The sequence below is a fragment of the Cavia porcellus genome, unplaced genomic scaffold (assembly GCF_034190915.1).
Source record: "Cavia porcellus strain 051 isolate PalLab524CR breed Dunkin Hartley unplaced genomic scaffold, mCavPor4.1 scaffold_1, whole genome shotgun sequence".
Classification (NCBI taxonomy): Eukaryota; Metazoa; Chordata; class Mammalia; order Rodentia; family Caviidae; genus Cavia; species Cavia porcellus.
Genome location: NW_026947484.1, coordinates 76,642,205 through 76,657,787, shown reverse-complemented (window position 1 = coordinate 76,657,787; position 15,583 = coordinate 76,642,205).

The following is a 15,583-nucleotide window of genomic DNA, read 5'->3' as shown; positions in this document are numbered from 1 at the left end:
CTGTTACATAACAGCGTCACAACAAACTGAGCAGCACAAAGAGTCTACAGGTGTTATCCCACAGGTCTGCGGGTTCAGGCATCCTGTGGCTGCAGCAGCAGCGGCCAGCCCGGCTGGGATCCAGGAGGGAAGGATCTGTAAGGAAAGCAATGGGTCCCCCTTCTGGTGAGTCCAAAGCCTCGGAATATAACCGGAAGCTAGAAGAATGGAGAGAGCTTTATCACCCGCCGCCTGTAAGGAGAACACTGGGCTCTTTTGCAAAAGGAAGCATGGGATTTTTAATTTTTATGTATTTATTTATTTTGGTACTGGGGATTGAACACAGGGGTTTCATACTAAGCTATGTGCCCAGCATTTTTAAAAAATACATTTTGAGCTTTTGAAACAGAGTCAGCTGAGTCCCTAAGTTGCCCAGGCTGGACTTGAGGTTGCGATCCTCCTGGCTCAGCTTCCCAGTGTGCTGGGACTACATAAGTATGCTTCACCTCACCCAGCTGGAAGCAGAGATTTTATTCTGAGAGCATATACAAATTCATATACGAAAGTGCTTTAGGGTGGGTACGCTCCTGAGTGTACTGTTTAAGGTCATAGTTCTAGAAGAGAGATGGTGGTCACATTTCCAAGCAAGTTTCATTCAAGATTAGACAATGCATGTTCAGAGATTAACATGGCAGACACCAAGCCTTCTGGGCATGCTCAGCTTAAGGTTGTAAAAATGGTGGCGACAGATGAAGGAAAGGACACTTTGAAAGCCTGTGAATGTAGAATGGTCCCTTAATGGTACCTGTGTCACTCAGGAGCTAACAGATCCACTTCTTGCTCACATGGTTGTTAGCAGCAGTGTCTTATGAGTTTTCAGACTCAGGGCTTAAGTTTCTATTGACCCTAGGCCAAAGGCCACCTTCTACTATTTTCCATTTTAGTCTACTCAAAATGACCACTTGTTTCCTCAAACCTGCCTCTTCCCAGGACAGCCATTTCAGTTGTGGGTGACATCCTATCACTGGCATAAGAAGCAAGTCAAGGGGACAGATATCATAAGGACAGAAATATTGGAGGCCCTTAAAGTAGGAACCACCACGGAGTCCATCTCCTCTCAATGTTCTGATAACTTAGTGAACGTGAACCTTCTGTAATGACTACTGTTTTTCAAATACTGTTTTGGCTTTTAAAAACAGGAAAGATTACATATAAAGTACTTAGAAGGGGTTAAACATTTATTTAGTACTGGAGATTGAACTCAGGGCCTTGTATATGGTAGATAAATACTCTTTCGCCAAGTTACAGTCCCAGCCCATCAGTAAATGTCTTAAGTTAACCTCTGCTGTGATTATGTTTTCTAAAGGTAAAGTGTGTTTAACAAAGCTAACAAAAGACAAGAAAAAGTATTTATATACCTATATTTTTAGAAAGTCCCTTGAGTTCTTCAGATAGGTGTATGTGGGAATATGGAGGGTCATCAGGATTACAAAGCAAAGAAAAACCTACTCTTTGCCTGGGGGTCATGTCTATATGACATGGCTCCTGTGCAGACTGTCAGGCCTTGCAGGGGTGGCCTTCGGGAGTGCCCCTGTGGAAGCTGCCCTGTGCTAGGGCCTAAGGTGCTGTAGCAAAAGTAGGCCTCTGCAGAATGTGGGTTCTGCTCACAGAAAATCACTTCTCTAGCATTCAGTGAGAAATATAACTTCTCTGGTCTTCACTTTCCTTACATTAAGGTGAGAAGAAAACAGTGCCTCGCACTGGTTGTTCTGGAGCTTAGTGGAGGAGATGAATCAGCCCACACGCATTGGCTTTGTGGCAGGGTATTTAAAATGCAGAGTGTGACAATCTCACTGTGGCTCTGTATAAGACCTTACTCTGAGTCTGCCAAGGGATTCTCCTATCCATGGCCTATTTCCGCTCTCCTTGGTGCAAGCTCTCCTGTGATATAAACACTCAGCAGGTCAATTCACAAGGACCAAGCATTCTTGGTCCCCCTGACTCACAGGTGTCTCCACCAGGCCCAGCCCAGCCCCAGCGAGGCCAGTCACTCTCACCTTTATGAACCTGGACCTGGAACTACAGGAGCAACTCAGAGCCAGCCTCGTCCTTAGCCGCTGCCCTCCTGCTTCTCACCTCCCTGGGCTCCGCCGTGGAGGAGACTCAGGCATTGGGAAAGAGTTGACCAATGGCCCACACTTCTTACCAAGTCAGTTATTTCATCCTTCTTTCATTTTTCCATAAAGTGCTTATTGAGTAATGCAGCATCCATTTTGGCCTTGAAGAAATTCACCCCATTCTACAGCTAGGGAAAGTAAGGCTTAACAAAGTCAAGTCACTTAAAGTCTCAGCTAGGGTGCCGAGTTAGGTGTGGGCGGCTCCACTGCTGCCTTCCCCTTGCAGCACAGAGGCCCCTGTTCTTCAGCACAGCAGTGGGGTTGGTTGAGGCTGGGCGGTGATAGGCAGAGAGGACGCCATCTTTCTCAATGGAACACTGAGGAGCCTGCAGTGTCCAGATGTGGACACCAGGTGGCGGAGTGTCACAGGGCAGATGGCACCCGTGACCTGAATCCGCTGGGTCCGGATCCTGAATTTCTTTCTGCAACTTTCTGCATTAAGAAAAGCTCATGTCCTACTATAAAACCTAAATTCTTTGACACTGATAAAAGATAGATACAATTATTAAGTAGCTACCCAAGCTATAAAGTTTTCATACTTTATTGCAAGACATAAAGTGAAAATCAAAGAATGAAAAGCCAGTATGGAAAATAAAAAGGCATTCATATGTAAAATACTATAAAAGACAAAATTTCTGTTAAAATTTCTTTTGCAAAAAAATTTTCTTTTGTTACTGAGCCCAGGGCCTTCTCACTGAGCTACATCCTCAGTCACAATTTTATTTTTTATTTTGAGACAGTCTTGCTAAGTTGCCCAGTTGCGTAGGCTAGGCTTAAATTCCCAATCCTCCTGAGAAACTCCTTAAAGTCCTGGAGTACCAGGAGGCACCACCAGGCCCAACTAAACGAGTAACACTTTTTTTATTTTTTATTAGTACATGTTTGCAGCATACAATGATCACATTCCGCAGGGAGTTGGTACACATATGTAACACATCTCAATTCTTTTTTTATACCCTTCCCCTTTCTTCCCCTCCTATCTCTTGATCCTCTTCCCATTTACTAAAGATGTCTCCCTATTTCTTATCTTCTTTTATTTTCCTCTGTATTTATATCTGGGATTTCTCACATAAGAGACACCGGGTGATATTTAAGCTTGTGTGTGATTTATTTCACTTCATATGATGGTCTCAGAGTACATCTATTTTCCTATAGTAAATGACTCAAGTTTCTTCTTTATGACAGAGTAATACTCTATGGTATACAAATATCACATTTTCTTTTTCCATTCACGTTAATGGACGTGTAGGCCACTTCCAAGATTCAGCTATTGTGAATTATGGTGCTATGAACATGGGTGTGTATGTATCCCTGTAATGTGAGGTCTTTAACTCTTTCAGGAAAATACCTAGAAGGGGAGCAGGTGGGTCAAGTGGAATTCCTCGGTTTAGTTTTTGGGGACTCTCCATACTGATTTCCTTAATGGTTGTACTAGGTTACGTTCCCCCCAGCAGTGTGGAAGGGTTCTTTTTTTCTCTTGCCACTTCACCAGCAATTGTTATTATTTGATTTCTTGATTATCGCTATTCTTCCGGGAGTAAGATGGAATCTCAGTATTGTTTTAGTTGGCATTTCTCGAATGCCAAAGACGAACAATTTTTATGTGGTTTTTTGGCAGAAAGAAACTTTTAAAGAGTGTGTGCATGTGTGTGCGTGTGTGTGTATACGTGTGTATGCATGCATGTTGTATACTAGGGACTGAGCTCAGGGTCTCATGCATGCTGTGCAAGAAGTCTTATCACCGAGTACAGTCCCAGTCCTGGGACAGGCTGGACTTGAGTTTACAGTCCTCATGCCTCCGTCTTCTGAGTAGCTGGGGTTACACATGTGGAAGAAATTAAATAATAAAATTTTGTGGTATTTCATTTAGAAACATTTAATGGCAAAATTTTTAAACTTTCTCACCTGGACTTTGAAAGAAATAAGATTTCTTTAGGTTCTCTTTTTCTTAGTTTTATTGGAAAGGAAAAAAACCCCTTTCTTCCTGTTACAAAAAAGAAAGTGTATCTGATCTCATTTTGCAGAAGTCTATGGAGACATGTTTGATCTTGGCACTGTGGTAGTTCAGGGTGTTAGTGCAGAGACTTGAAATTGGGTTATGTTTCCACGACTACCATAATGGCCTCACCCCACAGTGGATGGTGGCCAGTGGCCTCCACGCCATTCAGTTATTGCAGAAGTCCTCTCGTGGCCCTAACCATAGTGTAAGATGAAGTCCAGAGGACTGCAGAGGATTCCTGCTTTGCCAAAGGAGTCTGGTACATGCTTTCAAAAAGGAAGCATCTGCCAGTTTAACTGTATGAGCTCTGAAGCCTTTTATTCCTCACGCCACAGTGACCGGCCATCTAAATCTCCTCAGTGAGAACAACCCTTCAGCAGAGCAAGAGTCAAGTGTTCAGTCTGCTGTGACCTGCGAGGCCCCAGCACCCCAGTGCTGACCTGCAGGGCCAAGGCAGTGCCGTGACCTAGGCCTCTGAGAGGGAGGCTGGGTTTCTGCCTGTTTAGTCTCATATTAAACTGAATTTAATCTCTAGATCAGTCACCTGTCCTCCACCTGTATGGATAATTAGGAGAGTGTCATTCTGATTGCTCCTAATGGCCATGACATGGGTAGGGCCATCGGCTGTAACCCTGGTTTAGGCTACTCTCCAGGCCCTCACTCAGAGGACATTTCCTTGGCAAAGGAGCCCAGCGCTTGTTCCAGTATGAGACAGCTCCAGGGTCCCCAGCATGTCACTGAGCACGCTGGTTCCCACCTCCCATTCTACGAGCCACTGTCCTTCACTTAGGCCCTCCAACCACGCTGTTTCTGCCTCAGAGCCTGCTGGCCATGGATGAAATCCTGAGCCAAGAAAACTCCCCTCCTGTAGGTTGTGGGTGCTGGGTCTTTTGTCCTAGACTGACTAAGGTGGACAGGGTCTCTCTGTGTCACTGAGTTGCCCAAGCTGGGTTTGAACATGAGATCCTCCTGCTTCAGCCTTCCAGACTGCTGAGATTACAAGTATAAATGGCAGCACCTAGCTGTCACCTCGTTATTGCTCACAGGGTCTCCTCATGTGTTCAGTGACAGCTGAGGAGTCCCCTCCACCCGCACCCCCAGAGGTAGCTTGTAGGCTCTCTGGGAAGCCTTTCACTGCCCAGCGGCTGCCCTTGTCTGTTCCCCATCGCAGCAGCCTGCCTTGGTGCCGCAGGGCTGATCCAGCCTGAACGCCGGCAGCCTACCTGGGTGCCCCCTGTCCCGGCCAATGTCCCCTGCTCAGGATAGCCAGGAAGAGCTGCTTTCTGAGTGAGTGCCCTTGCATTCTGGGGAGGGGCACCAGTGAGTGAGCCAGGAGTAAAGGACAACCTGACCATAAGAGGGAAACCACCTCCCCTTAGCCTGCGCATCCGTGGCACCTGGGTAAAGGCACCAGGCCCTCTCACAACCATGAGCTCCTGGGATTCCATCCCCACTGGCTCTTCCTTCTGTAGTGGGCTTGGAGAAGGCAGCTGTGTTTCTCTTTCTGCTCTACAAGTCACATGAGCTACAGCGGGCAGGACAAGGTTATGGGGCCTGTGTGTGTGACGCCTGTGGGGTCACACATGCAGGCACCGTAGCATGCGGGTGTCACTGTTTTCTACTTGCACACTTCTTCCTTGTGTCAGCTCTGGGCGAAACAGGGCCTCACTGTGCCTGAGTTCGAACTCTTACGGGTAGCAGGAGTGCATGATGGTAATCTGATGTCAGCATGGCCAAGGATGCCCACACAATTGGTGCAGTATTCCTGGGTGTGTCTGCAATGGTGTTTCCGGCATGAAACAAAAGAGCATTTGGTTTGGTGGACTAAGAAGGTCGCTTCGTTCAGTCCCCAGTGGGCTGGATTGGGGCAGAAAGGTGCAAGAATACAAATTCACTCTTGTCCCGGGCTGGGATCTCCGCTGTCTGCCCTCAGGCTCTGGCTCCTCTGGCTTTGAAGTCGAACTGGAGCTGCTGCACTGGTCCTCCTGGGCCTGCAGCCTGACAACTGTGACTCCCTGGCCTTGCTAATTATGTAAGCCAATTCCATATAAATCGCTAAGTGTCTTTTTTTGTTCCTCTAGAGAACCCTGATGCCCGGAAGTGGGTATCGCAGGACAGTGGGTAGAAGGTGGTTTATTGAGTACCACAGAATGGTACTGAAACGGCAGACCCAGGCTGTGAGGGAGAACAGTCCCCTGTCCCTGCCTGCCCCACACACCTGATTTCTGCAGTTCCTCTGCTCTAATGCAGGCAACAATGTGGCCCTGCCTGGCAGGTGATCCTTCCCCAGAGGAAACAGCCAGAGTCATCGAGTAGGGTGCCGCAGAAGGGCACCTTGGGGGGGTCTTATCAGAGCTGCAGCCTGAAGCACTGCAGCGGGTCAGGAAGCTCTGCTCTTGTTGACTGATCAGCTCAAGTCCCCAGACTTGCTGGCTACAGCACGACCTGGAGAACCTGACAGCCACACTGCAAGGACACAGAGTCCCTGGGAGCTCGGGCGTCCCAGTATCTTTTCTCCACAGAGCCTGGAAGCTAAGTGTCCTTGTTTGTGTTCCTGGCGACAGCAGGCCCCTGTCCTGCTCCTGTCTTCCCTCCGGTGGCAGTGATGCCTGCATTGCTCACTTTCCCAACGGTAACAGGTTTGGAGAAAGCAACCATGGATTCTCTCTGGTTTTTCTAGAAGTTTCTGTCTTCCTACTCCATGAGTCACAAGTCCTAAACAGAACTAGGGCAGGGTTCTGGAAGCTTGCAGGACGCTCGGGGCTTTGCAGCTTGCCGGGTAAACACTGATGTAGCCACCATCGTATGTTGGAATGTGGGGTCCAGGCACCTGGAAGCGGGGTAACTGCTTTCAGAGCAGGGCACCTCCAGATCCACACCTCCACATCTAATGACAGTCTGGAATGTGTGAGGGGAACCGTGCTACTTGAGGGGTTCCATTAGCCTTTGTCCTGGGCTGGGATCTCCACTGAGGAGACCGTTGCATGTCCACGTGGAACTTGGGGTCATTCATGTCCGGGTAAGACAAGCACAGCAGAACTCAGTGCACAAACTTCATTCCTTCCACGATCCTGGCTGCAGAATTCATCCCATGACTCTGCAATCTCTTCTCCCTGGGAGGGGTGGAGGGGAACCTTGGCTTTGCGAATTTCAGATGAAGAGCATCTTAGCTGACACTTCCCGTCTGGAATTTGAGAACTACAATGTCTTTGGTGAAGAATGCTCTTCTTTCTAAAAACAGGCAGAGGGCCAGGGATACAGCTCAGGAGCACAGCACCTGCCTGGCAAGTGCAAAGTCCTGAGTTCAATTTCTGGTACCAAAAAGATAAAATAAAAAAGGAAAATGAGGCAGAGTGGCAGAGCAATGCCCTGCAGGGTCCCTGGAGTCAGACAGGGCTGGCTTTGTTGCTTGATGGCTGTGTGGCCTTGGGCAGCTTATTTAACCACTCTGTGTGTGTGTTTATCTCATCTGTAACAGAGGAACAGTAACCATATACAACTAGCTCAGAGGGCTGTGGTGAGGAGAAAGTATCTTAACAGAAAAAGCTCTCCAAACAGAGCGTGGTATGTCATTAGCTCTATATAAAGTTTGTTTTTATTTTTCACCACTAAACCCAGAGCAGAATGTGAAATAAAAGAGTGTCAAGGCATGGTAGGCTCTCAAAAGCTTGCAGTAATGACCAAAGGATTTGGCCCAGGAGGCCGCAGGTCTGGTCTCTCTGACCAGGCTTCTCACTGAAGTGAGGGTCACTTTGAGCCCATTAGAACTTTGGTCTGCTCGTTCTTAAATAGGGTATTTGTGCCGGGCCTGGTGGTATATACCTGTAATCCCAGCACTCAGGAGGCTGAGACAGGAAGATCACTTGAAGTTTGAGGCCAGTCTGAACTACACAGCAAGACCTGTCTAAAAAAATTAATAGAGTGCTGGTAACAACCTAGATGTCCACCCATAGATGACTCAGTGAGTGAAAGATGGCATATCCATGTGGTGAAATACAATTGGCCATAAAAAGGAATGAATTTCTGACATAGTTTGTAATGTGGGTGAACCTTAGCGACATTATGCTAAGAGAAACCAATTATAAAAGATCAATTATCATGATTGCACTTATATGAGATACCTAGAGCAAGCAAAAGCAGAGGGACCAGCTGGGCATGGTGTTGCACACCAGTAATCCCAGCACTCAGGAGGCTGAGGTGGGGCGACTGCAGAGTTCAAGGCCAATCTCCACTACACAGTAAAACCCTGCCTCATACGCACATCTGCAGTACATACCTCATTCCTTTCCAGCTCTAGCAGGGTCGTCCTCTGCATGAGCACGATAACGCAGCTCGGGACAAACGTCCAGATGGCCTGTCATGTTTTGCAGCACTTCTGCTGAGGGTTCTGGTCTGTCCTGCAGCGCGGTACCCTGCCCATCCTTCCTTGTGTGTGTGGTTGGTTGCTTGACTCGGGCGTGGCTATGTCCACCACTGGCCACTAGGGGGCGCGGCGGGTTCAGGCTGCCCGGGGCTGGGGTCTGCACGCTGGTTGGGACCCTAGGACTCCGCGCAGCCTCTCCCTCCTTGATGGGTCCCTCACAGAGGAACCGGGGTGCGCATCTAGTTAGTTTAGCTGAAGAAATACCTACTTAGTTGACTGAATTAATAACATTCCTGGCTTCCAGTTCACTCGCGAATGTGTTGCTCTGCGCTGCTTGCTGGGCTTTGGGTTCAGCACTCAGACCCACATCGTTTTGAAAACAGAACTCATCTCTGCTTCCGTGGCAGCCTCTCCAGGTCCCTCTCAAACTCGGCAGATGAGGGTGGCTCTGCTCAAGGGTGATGCCTTTTATTTTACATAAGTTTATTTTATTTTATTTTATTGAGATAGTTTCTCTATGTAGCTCGGGATGGCTTTGAAGTCGAAGTCGCACAGATCTTCCTGCCTCAGCCTCCCAAAAGCTGTGGTCACAGACGTGCACCCTCATGCCCAGCGAGGGATGCCTTTTAGTTCCTGGCCTTAGACTAAGCCAGACTGTTGGTGTAAGACCGCCTCAGAGCACACACGTGGACAAGAATTCAGAGATGACCCTGAAACCTCCCAGGCTGGCAGTCAGGAGCAGCCGGGGCTGGTGGGGAAGCGAGTGTTCAGCTAAGAATCGGGGAACTGCGTGGCCCGGCTCCCTATGTGGCTCTGAGGTAGGAAACTGAAGGCAGAGGCAGGCCATTTCCTTAAGCCTTAAGTGTGGGCTCTCTGGTTCCCCATCAGCAGCACCTCGTCCCGGGCCTCTTGCAGAATCTGCCTTGTGAAACCACCTTCCCTTCTGAAAGGCAACCATGAAAGCGGGAGTACATACATACCGCTTCCTCACAGACAGATTCTGCACAGCTCCATTTTCTGTCTTTCCCTCCCTGTCAGTGAGCAGCTGCTTTGTGGCGGATGTGTCTAGCTGCGTCCCCATGGTGACAGTCACAGGGTGGTGATGGTGTGGCTCAGGGGTCCCCATGCGACGCTCTGCAGACAACACTCACCTCCAGGCAGCCACAGCTGCTGCCCCCCTCCCACAGGTGTCAGGTTAGAAAACAGGGTCTCTGGAGCGCCCCAGTCCTGGCCAGAACTGGCCCTGGGGGAGACCCCAAAAACTGAGGGGTTTACTGCGCTCTGTGTTTCCAGATCCTCTACTGCTCTCTGCACCCGAACTGTCTGGCATATTGCGTTTATCATTTCTTTCGCTAAAGAATTCATTTCCTAATCTCTTTGAATTTGGGCCAAAATGATGCCATAGAACTGACAGGGTTCCAGATCTGAGCCTCACTCCCAAGAAGACTGGGCACAGTGGCACATGCCTGCTCGCCCAGCGCTTGGAGGCTGAGGCAGGAGTATCATGAATTTGCAGCCCACCTGAGCTACAAAGTGAGACCCTGTTGCAAAATAAAACACAACAATCCTCATCCACTTGACTTCTTGCGTTGTTGTTCAGCTACTAGAACACGTTTGGGCAGCCTGGCTGGTCAGTGGGGTCCCATGAAGCTGTATGAAATCCTCCCTATGGCCTGAGCAAAGCCAGCTGAGGTCAGTGCACAGCTACGACTGGCCAAGGCCACCAGAGCCATGTCCGTGGCCACCCACACATGACTGGGAAATGCTCACTGTTGTGTGCTGTTCATCACAGACCGCTGATGAGCTCACTGAGAAATCAGAGGCGTGCTCTCTGAAAAGCTCTCTGAAGCAGCTTGTACCTTCAAACAAAATAAATCCCTGCAGATGGCTGCCTGCTCAGGTCGTCCCAACCTGCGTATCTTCTACTTGTCTTGAGTGCTACAGATATATTTAATCTGAGAGAATGAAAACATATGAAGTGAAAGCCATTCACTGTTAGGCTCGGCAGGAGAGGAGGAAGCAGAACCCGAGAGTGATGGCTTTATTTCCATCGATGGGACTAATAAGCACCCTGTCTACCTGGGTGGTGGAGGTGTTGGTCTGTTACCACGTTGGCATCTGGATAAACTCCTTCCCGTATAGAAGTTAGCGTATGTACAGGCAGGCGGAAGTTAACCTTCAGAGGGCTCTTAGTATGCAAAGGCCCTGGTGGGCCCTGCTAATGTTCACTGTGGGTTAGAAGCACTTGGAAGAATTTGGTAAAACACTCCTGAATCCAAGACCCTTGTGCTCTTCGATTATTGTCTGTTTGAGTGAGAATCCCTAAACTCTGCCATAGAGAGGTACATCAAAGGTCTGCCCTTCAAAAGGTGATACAGACCAACGCCGATGGCAGGATTTATGAGTCAGCCCCCATGTGTCTGGTAGTTGGGTTGTGTTAGAACATGTGGCCTGATGACGATGGGATGACATGTGGTGACCGTCAGTGACATTCCTGTGGCCAGCCAAGGCCTCCCAGTGGTCAGTCTCAGCTGTACTTTTAGAAACAAATCTTGTCTCTCCAAGACTGGTTTTAGGTGGAGGAAGGAAACAGAGACAGGTTGGCTCTGGTCTCCTGGTGAAAGGCTGGTCTCTGTACTTTGTGTTATTCCTCTCATCTCAGCGTCCAAAGAGCCCCAAGCTGGGGCAGACATCCTGTGCCTTTCAGCAGAGATCCCCAGAGCTGGCGACTGTTCTGTGGCCCTGTGCCTTCTGCACACAGATGCCTCCTCCTCAGGCCTGGCAGGAGGACCCAGAGTGACCGCTGTCTTGTCTGGAAGGATCCTTGTGGCCACTGCCAAGTGCAGAATTAGAACAGAGGGTGGAACTGAGGCTCGGGGCTGCTTGCTCTCTGCAGCTTGCGGGGCTTTCAAAGCAGACTGTGAGCCTGCGGAGAGGCGCTGTGGGCATAGAGGAAGATTTCTTTCTGCCTAAGTGCAATGTGCAGGCCATTTTTTTTCATATAAGACTGCTGCAATTCAAACCAAGGCCTTAGGCTGAATTCTGTAGCCCCATTGTGGATGGATGCAGGATTTATAAACACTCACTTTCTTGTGCAAGCTGTAGAAAGTTGTTAGACAGTAGCATTGTTGCAAAACTTATAAATTAGGGAATAGACATTCCATTGGGAAAGGCTTAGTCTTGGGAAATGGGGGCAAAAAAAGTTCAATGCTAAAAGCCCACAGAGCCAAGTGAGAGCGTACCCTTGGGGCTCACACCCTTCGGCAGGCATGGGCAGTGGAAGGCAGTGGTCCCAGCCACCTCCTGGCAGCCTCTGCAGGGCACTGCTTCCCACAGTGGGCTCTCCACACCCCCAGTCTAATGCCTAGGCTCTCCCTAGACCTTCTGAGCAGGAAACTGTGTGTCCTGCAGCCTGCAATCTGTTGTCAGGAGCCCTGAGGCACCACATGTTTGAGGGGTGCAAGTTTGCAAAGTACAAACTGCTTCCCAAAGAACATAGAAAGGAGCTTATTTTCCCCAACACCCTGAGTCTTTAATGCTTCAGGGCCCCAGTGTAATGGAAAACCTCTGCATAACCAGGATGGTACTGGTGTGACCCATCCCCGGTAGGGTTAAGATTCTACTCATTCACGTAGCCTGCAGGGTCCTGTCATTGCCTCCCTCAGTCAGTCTCAGGGCCCCACAGCACCCCGCCTCAGGGAACGGTTTCTGTGTCATCGAGGAAGAGCTGAGTCATGCCACAGTGGTCAGTCCCCCTCCTGCCTTAACCTACCCAAAGCTGACTTCGGCCTGAGGCGCAGCCCACCTGAGAGACGCGCTCTTTATTAGTACAGGGCTGCAGCGCAGGATTACGTTTATCATGGGCATTTGGATGTGTACACCTCACATCTTCATCCTTTATTTTGTTCCCTTCCCTCCTCACTCCCTTCAACTCTTGTTTCTCTTTCCATTTGCAAAATCTGTATTTCTATTTGTTCTTCAATTCTTTTTCCCATGCTTTTTTCCCCTCCATCTCTTGTTCTCTTTCCTATTTGAAAAAGATCTCCCTGCTTCCGATTATCTAGTTTTCTCTTTATTTATATTTTGGGTGTCTCATATACAGAAACCATGCAATAATTTAAACCTGTGCCCAATTTCTTTTGCTTCACGTTATGGTCCAAGGTGCATCCATTTACAGACAAATGCCTCGGGTTTACCCTTCATGGCAGAGGAGTACTCCATGGTGTGAGTATCCCATTTTCGTTATCCATTTGTTGATCAGTGTATCAGGGCTTCCAACATTAGCTATTACAAATTGTGCTGCTATAAATATGGGTATGTACGTATCATTGCAATATGATGATTTCGTTTCTTTTGGGAAAGATACCTAGCAGGATAACTGGTCAAATGAAATTTCTGGGGTTTTGTTTTGAGGAGCCTCCATACTGATTTCCACAGTGGTCTTGTAGTTCATTCTCCCACCGCCAGTGCAGAAGAGTCTCCACCCCCACAGCTGCCCCAGCGATTGTTGTTACCTGATTTCTTGACGATGGCCCTTCTTTCTGGAGAAGCATGGTACCTCAGTGTTGCTTTCATTCACATTTCTCTAAATGCCACTGATGTGAAACTCTTCTTACATATTATTCAGGAATCACCCGGGCCTGTGACCTCGATGGGGTTAACAAAGGCTTATCCCTGGCCTCCCTGTCACACAACGTGTGAGAGCACTCAGAGGCCTGTTTCAGTTCCCCAGCTGGGGACAGGAAGTGAGCTGCACACTGGAGTAGACGTCACTTCCGCTGATGTTTCCCTGGCAAAGCTAGTCACATGGCACAATCTAACTTCAGAAATGGGCAGGAAGTACGTCTACTTTTCATGCCCAGAAACAAATGTAGGTATCCGAGAACAAGTTAGGAAAGGACCGCAGCGCTCACCATGTACACGGCTGTGTACCAGCCTTGCAGAAATGACACAGGCAGAGCTGCCAAGTTCGCTCCCCGTCTCTTTGTTCCTATGGACTTTGAGATCGACACTCCATCTCAAGATCTTTTTTCATCAGATTTTTTTTCATTTTTCTTTAATTAAAAAACTTTGAAACGGGGCATGGTGGCTCACACATGCCTATAATCCCAGCATTCTGAGATGCTGAGGCAAGGAGGGTCATGAGTGCAGCCCAGTTTGAGTATCTTAGATAATTTAGCAAGATCTTGTCTCAAAACATAAGAAAGAAAGAAAGACAGACAGACAGACAGTTGGTGCTGAGTCTCAGTGTAAAGGCTCTGGCTCAATTTTCAGTACTATCAAAAGAAAAAATAGAAAACATACACACAGAAAAAATAGAAAACATACACACACCTATCTAAGAAGATGGGTTCACATTGTGATCATGCATCAAACAGTGCAGCTACCAGCGAAGTCAAGAACTGGACCAGTACCAGCAGCCTGTGCCCCTCCAGCTCCAAGGCCTCTCCTTCAGCCCACACTTCAGTTACTGTTTGAAACACTCATTCAGCTAGTGTTTGTCAGCCAGGCTTGGGAGCTTTTGTCTTGGCAGAAGGTATCACAGACTCAAGCACAAAGGCTGCTCCTAGTGAGCTTCCTGTCAGAGGACCAGCTTTTCCAGAAGGTGACGATAATTTAGGTAGGGTTGGAGGGTGAGTGACCCAGCCTAGTTAGCGAATATTGTTGTCACTACTGGTTTACTTGGGCATACCAGAGATTTCCTAACAGCACAGAGGGCCACAGAACCTCTCAGCTGCCTGACTGGTGGGAGGGGGTGGCCCACGCAGCTGGCTGTGGGTCTCCGGCAGCCCCCACCTCTCACAGCCTCAGGCCAGCAGCAGCTGCTGCCCACAGCTGGAAGGGACATCCTGTTGGTCCTACAGCCTCACCCTGCAGGTGGTTCACGAACGGGGAAACTGGTTTCCTTGGCTCAGAAATAGGGCACAAGTGAATTTATTTTGGCTTAAGTAGAGGATTGGCATTCAGCCAGATTGCAGGTTCCATTATCTGAAAATTAGGGACCCATTTGCCATCTTCTTCCAATCACCCAAGTTATTAAAGGAGACGTGATAGCTGGCTTCTTTAAAAAACAAAAACAAAAACAAAAACCAGTTCTCCCCCAAATGTTCTCTAAGTCAGACTTTTCTGGTTTGGTGTACACCCACAAAAATGGTCCTTTGCTCTCCAACTCCTTTCATAAAACTTCTCTGAATTCCAGGTTGATGGCTCAGGGCCACTATAGCTGCCTCCCCTGTCACCTCCAAGAGTAGCCTGAGATTGTCCAGTCCCACCCCGGGAAAGAGCCAGGGACTGCAGTGGGAGGCGGAGAGCGCAGGCACTGGAACACCGGCCAGTGGCTCAGCCACATCCTTTTGTGGTAATCATCGTCCACAAAGTGCACTGAAAATACCTTTTTATGATCTGGTTGGCTTCTAAATTATAACCGTGCTAAGTAAGAGCAGAGTAAATATATGATTAGTAATTTCCTTATGCAGAAAGTAGAAAGACATAGTTTCTTGCTAAGAGCTTAAAAAAATATTATGCTTTCAGTAAAAAATAAAAAGGAAAATTGTCATTATTTCAATGCCAGAACAATGGTTGATGGCCTTCTTCCTAAGCAGGACTAATTCAGCTCCATGGGGAAGTGGGGAAAGAAAAGATGAACACAGGGAAATCCTCCCAGACTGCCTGCTTGCTTAGTGTCTGTGACTTACGTAACGACAGGCACAGGGCAACAATTCTGTGGCAGTCGTTTCTGAGCTTCCTAGAAATGCCCACCCCAGGAGATGCAGAAATGCCACCGAACGTGATCAAACAGCACACACAGACTGGTATGTCAACAGTGAGACAGGCTCTGGACAGATTAAAGATCACATCCAGGGCTGCGGGTTTGGATACAGCTGCCCCTACCTTCCCTAACTTGCTTGGAAAAGAGCTTATGCAGAGGGTTTCGCAACTTGGGAGGAACACATTTTTAGTATGGACTGAAGGCCACTTGGAGAAATAATGTGGAATGGCTGCTAAGAAGCAGATTCCCAGACATCATCTGAGTGTCCCCGAGGAATTGTTTTTCATGCCGAGGGG